Source organism: Capsicum annuum, unplaced genomic scaffold (assembly GCF_002878395.1).
Source record: "Capsicum annuum cultivar UCD-10X-F1 unplaced genomic scaffold, UCD10Xv1.1 ctg4814, whole genome shotgun sequence".
NCBI classification, from domain to species: Eukaryota; Viridiplantae; Streptophyta; class Magnoliopsida; order Solanales; family Solanaceae; genus Capsicum; species Capsicum annuum.
The window spans coordinates 116882-122842 of NW_025855829.1; the positions used below are offsets into that span (position 1 = coordinate 116882).

The window sequence follows — 5961 nt, forward strand, 5'->3', positions numbered from 1 at the left end:
GAATCTTGTGACTTTTTGTTCAACTTGTTCTTCATGTTTTGTTGCTGTTTTTAGTGTCAAAACACCTCATTATATTGTTGTTTCTTGTTGTTCTTGAATCCGAGAGTGGTCACTAAGATAGGCCTTAGTTCCTTTGAACTTGTGGACTGATTTTGGTGTATGTTTTCTTGTGTTCTTGGTCATTCTTGTATCAAAGAATGTGAACAAAGAAGGGAAAAGGAAGGGAAAACCATGGGTAGTGAAGTTTGAAGGGAAAAAAATGCTTGAGTGTGGATCTTGTCCACAAAGGACCCTTTTTATTCACTAACCCAAATACTAGCATTTTTCCTGGTATTTTATCTTCTCATGTGCAGGTTTAAGTCCCTAGAAGTCCCGAGGAGAAGCCTAAGGAAGTTTCCTTCAAGCCCTTGGCCGAATGTCCCCATTGTGGGACAAGCGAGGAAAAAGTGAATCCAAAGGGAAACCTTGACATATTCCATTATAATGTGGGGCATGAGGGCTGCCATGATGCGAAACAAAGTGAACAAAACAATTCTCATAATCTACAAGGTAACCAAGCTATTTTCTACACTCCTAAAGACTTGAATTGTTGTGATGTGGCTCGTAGTAGCCAAAGCGGTGTAGTTTTGGATTGGATTAGTCAAGAAGTGTATGAATCTTCCTTTTGTGATACTCTTGGTGTTGATAGGTTGTATAAGGACCAAACTCTTGTTGTGAGTACGCAAGCAGTAGTTGTTCCTTTAGATGACAAAATCAATTCTTTTAGTAAGAATGATTTGTGTTCATATAGTTCTAGCACTTGTAACTTGAATAAGGTTCCATTATCATGTTACAAGAGTATTTATGAACTACATAACCCTCTTGTATATGATAGTACCTTGGTTGATGTCTTCACACTTGATTCCTTCCTATACTACCTCTTCGCCTATGATGATAACCATGTTAATTTTGAATTGATGCTCTAATAAAAGAAGTGGCTAATCTCGGCTTAGATTTTTATCTTCTGCTCCCATTTGACCCCGGAATACTCTTGAAATATGAAGGTTATAGTTGCTGGTCGTGCTCACTTACTTTCGATATTTATGCTATTCATGTCTTTGGTATTCTATATGCTAAGCTTTTCATGTCAAATACCAAGGATAAGTGGATGTATGTTAAGTGTGAACCACCTTGGAGTGATGATATAATTGTGGTACTAATGCTAAACCTCTTACCTTGAGGATTGTGTGCTTGTTTTCCCTCTCTTTAGTTTTGCAAGGTGCAAATTTGAGGATAAATTCCTTTCAAGATGGAGAGGATGATACAAGCCTAAAGTGCATAAGGATTGCAAGGACTTCTCAAAGGAACAAGCTTCAGAATTTATAAGTACTAGAAGACCATTTGGGAGACATTACAAAGCCTTGTTCAAATGAGGAGAGAAGGAGGGATTCCTACAACACATAGGTGCCTATTCATTAAGGGCATTCTTGTCTTTTAATGACTTATTTTTACACTCCAAAGGAGCACCCTTCATTAAGGGTATTTTGGTCATTGGTTGTAATAAGTATAAATAGACCCTTTAGCTTATATTTTCATTAGACTTCGATGAAATTGGATATTATTCTTACATTGTAGCTTTAGTCTTGTAGTTTTAGCTCTCAAACCCGAAATTGGTTCTTTGAATACATTTGAAGTTAGGGTTTCACTTGTATTGGAAAATTTGGCAAGAAAGGTGTGCTTGAGGAAGAGTGTTTCCTTTGGGTCACCTAAGAGAGTGGCATGATCTTACATTGGTGATGTGTTTTTGAAGGTTTGATACACCTTCTAGTGCTATTCATTGGTGGAAGTGAGGGTCTCTCTATCTATCTTTAATTTCATGCAATTCTTCTTCTTCATCTCCTTCTAGTGTGTTGTTTTCTCTTCGTGAACTTGCTGATTTTTGTTCCTTTAGTGTCCATTTCGTGTTTGATAGTCCTTTAGCCTATCATCTTAGGTGATCAAAGGGCTCATACTTCCTCAAGCTGTCACGCCTCAACTCGTATTGGGGCGGATAGGCACCCGTAGCCATAAAAGCTCGAGAGAACCAATTCATAACCTTGTACTTCTCATGCATGTAACTATGACAACCAAAGGTTCTAACCAACATGATATTATGTATCGATGAAAATAATTACATAAGCATGCATAAAATTACATATACAACACTAGGCTGTTGGGGCCACTACGTCTAAAGACAAACACTACCATAACTTTGCATTAGTCTACAAAGCCTCTAAAAGAAACATATACTTAGTTAGGGTCGGGATAAACCCCCGCCCTGCTCTTAACCTTCTACATAATACCAAATTATATGGAACAGACTCGAAAAGCCTCGAATCAACCTGGAGCTCACCAATAGTCACCGAATAGCTGTGCTCCTACTAATGAGGTGTATGAACTTACCTATTCCTGCAGCATGAAATACAGGTCTCCCGTGAGGGACGTCAGTACGAAAATATGTACTGAGTATGCAAGGCTTTGTACCAACACGTGATACAAAAACTCAATCGAAATCAGATATAAGTAATGCTAGTAGACAACCTTTAAATATACTTGTGAGAATACATACATTACGTTCCTTTCTTTATTTTTACCTTCTTACTTCATAATCTTTGTAAGCTATATATCATGCAAATGACCAGCTGATCAGTGGTAAATAGATAAATTAGGATCGGCCCATGCTAGGCTTATGCCCCTGAACTGCCACCTACATATAAAGATTAGGATCGGCCCATGCTAGGCTTATACCCCTGAGCTGCCACCCACATATAAAGGTATCGAGATTGGCCCCTGCTAGGCTTATGCCCCTGAGCTGCCACTCATTTTACAGATTTGCGTTACTTAGTTTATTTAGCCTTTGAGATTGTTACTTTGGTGGTCATCATATTATGGTACCTTGAACCAATAATCTGCTAATAAGAGACATATAATTGGAAACTTAATGCAACAACAATGAGGCAGGGAGATTTTGGCACACAAAATGAAGTGTTTAGAAGCTGAAAATACACATGGTTCTTAATTGAGTAAATGGAGAACTTCTGAAATTTTCAAATGATGATAGAGGTGCAGGTTTAATAATAAACACGTATTGAAGCGTTTTGATATGTTAAAGAGTGGAAACAAGGTCATTGGCTTCATAGGATACAATACACTGCTATTAGGTGTCACTTGTTACTGGACAACCTTGGAAACTTACTTGATGGAACTAATGTTCGATTTCATGCCAAAGAGTACCAAATAGAGTATGCCTTACATACCTGGTTATAGACCTCTGAAACTAACCCGACTTGACTTCCTGCCTTTTAGATTACTTATCTACAATAGAATATATGGTAAACTAGTATTAGCAACCAACCGACTTGTTTAGGCTACTTAACTTCACCAAAACAGTAACCGGGCAGTACACACGTAATCTATCAATCAAGGGCATTATTTTAACCCTTTCCTCCTCCAGTTACTTCCATATACCACACATGTCCTCATAAGATCACCAAAACCACATCATCTTCGTTACACCCTCCAACCAACACACAAAATAAATTAGGCAGTAACAAATGCAACAATTAGTTTGGTGGTGTACCACCACACCTTTCTTCTATATTTCATTAAAAACTAAACACTCCTTTCTCCAACATCAACCTGGAAGCCCATAACACAAACACACAAAACAGTCCGCAAACAACACCCCAATCATCCTTTAATAACAACCAAATATGTGCAATCCTCTACCAACACATGTATATTGAAAAAGGACAAAAGTTGATAGCAACATACCTTGATTTCCTTGTTAGTTTAGCCTCTTAATTTGTATCTCTTCAGTAGCTTAATCCCTTCACACATACACCAAAAGAGAAATAAAGAAAGAAATCCTTTAATAACTAAGAACAATGGACTGTCCAACTTATAGAGAGGGTTGTCCGGAAATTAATCTTGAAGAACACATAGATTCCTCAGTAGAAGCTCATAAATTTCTCACTTACCTTTATCTTAGGAGGAAGGTCAATTCCAAGAACCCTTGTGGGAATATAGGGTAACTTCATAGCCAAGAGGGAACAAGAGAGAAAAACCTAGAAGCTGAAATTTTTGTCTAAGTTAAAAAATGAGCAAAAATTGTTGATTATAATCTATATAAAGGAGCTGCTCTTGGACGAATTTCTTGAACCTTTTTAGCCCATGTTTTATCAAGTGAATGATGTATATACTTTCCCAATATATTGGGATTTTGTGGATCCAAAGTTATTGGGCCTTAGCCACCCATTTTCCCTTCTTTTCTTCTCTTTAACTTGGGCCTTGGCAGATTTGAGTATTGGGCCTTTTTACCCATTTTATTTCTCTTCTATTAAATTTGGGCCCAAATGAGTACATTACATTAGTATAGGACCAAATCCGGTCCATAGCCATATGTCCATTAATTTGGTCCAAATAGTTCAAGTAGGTGACTCACCTACTAGTTTAATTAAGTCAAGCAAGCACCTCAATATTTTGTTCCATTTTCAGATCCTAATCTCTTAATCTAACCTTAAACTTATACATACTTGGTCACTTTAAAATTCAGACTCAAATACTAGCTTACGATCCCAAGTTTAAATAGTTGTATCAAAGTTAACTTGGTCGCATCACATAAAAACTGCACGGGCAGCATATATAATTCTATCTTTGCCATTAATACTTGCATAACAAACCTCACTTGTTACCTATCCTATAAGACCATACTAGGTTCCATATAATTAGAATAAGTACAAGCAAAATACGGGATGTTACATCCTTCCCCCCGTAGAAACATTCGTCCTCAAATGTTAGAATAACCGTCCAACCAAAATGAGTTCAAGCCTAAGTTTAATATCCCTATTACCTCATAGTACCTATATATTTTACACTTACTTGTTATTGCTCCAATTCAGCATCTTGAACTTTTTCTTCGTATTTGAACAAATGCGGGTACTTGGATTTCATCGCTTCTTTAGCTTCCCATGTGATCTCTTTTACTTACTGATTCCTTCAAAGAACTTTTACAGAAGCTATTTAGTTATTCCTCAACTTCTTAACCTGTCGATCTAGAATAGCAATAGGTATTTCCTTATAGGTGATATCTTCTGTAATTTGTACATCTTCAGTAGGGGTAATATGAGATGGATCTCCAACGCACTTTCGAAGCATTGAGACGTGAAATACCGAATGAGCTGTTGAGAGCTTTTCGGGTAGCTCTAATTCATAAGCGACTTGGCCAAACCTCCGAGTAATCTTATATGGGCCTATATAACGTGGACTTAGTTTTCCTTTCTTACCAAATCTCATAACCCCTTTCATTGGTGACACCTTCAAGAATACCCAATCACCTATAGAAAACTCTAGCCCCCTCCTTCTAACATCTGCATATGACTTGTGTCAACTTTGGGATGTTTCTAGCCACTGTTGGATCACTTTAATCTTTTCCTTAGCTTGATGAACAAGATCTGGCCCGAATAAGGCAATTTCACCCGCTTCAAACCATCCAATTGGCAATCTATACTTTTTTCCATACAAAGCTTCATATGGTGCCATTTTGATACTTGAATGATAGCTATTGTTGTAGGCGAACTCGATGAGAGGTAAATGATCATCTCAACTACCTTTAAAGTCCAATACACAATCTTGTAGCTTATCTTTAATTGTTTGAATGGTACGTTCTGCTTGTCCATCTGTTTGAGGGTGAAAAGTTGTACTTAGATTCACTTGTGTTCCCAAATTTCTCTGGAAAGACTTCCAAAAATTTGCAGTAAATTGAGCTCCTCGATCTGATATAATAGAGATTGGAACTCCATGTAGTCGAACTATCTCCTTAATATATAATTTGGCATATTCTTCAACAGTGTAAGTGGTCCTAACCGGTAGAAAGTGCGCTGATTTGGTAAGCCTATCTGATAGCCTAAAGACTACCAAACACACAAAATTGTTTACTAAGAT

The 5961-nt window shown here is 37.3% G+C and overlaps 1 long non-coding RNA gene across 1 annotated transcript; it reads right to left on the reverse strand.

The window, feature by feature from the left end:
• Nucleotides 1-2108: 2108 nt before the first annotated feature.
• Nucleotides 2109-4136, reverse strand: LOC124892531. The gene is made up of 4 exons (XR_007050302.1): nt 3999-4136; nt 3793-3848; nt 3276-3333; nt 2109-2427 (listed from the first exon to the last, which is right to left on the reverse strand). It is a non-coding gene; the product is annotated as an uncharacterized LOC124892531 (long non-coding RNA).
• Between the last annotated feature and the right edge of the window lie 1825 nt (nt 4137-5961).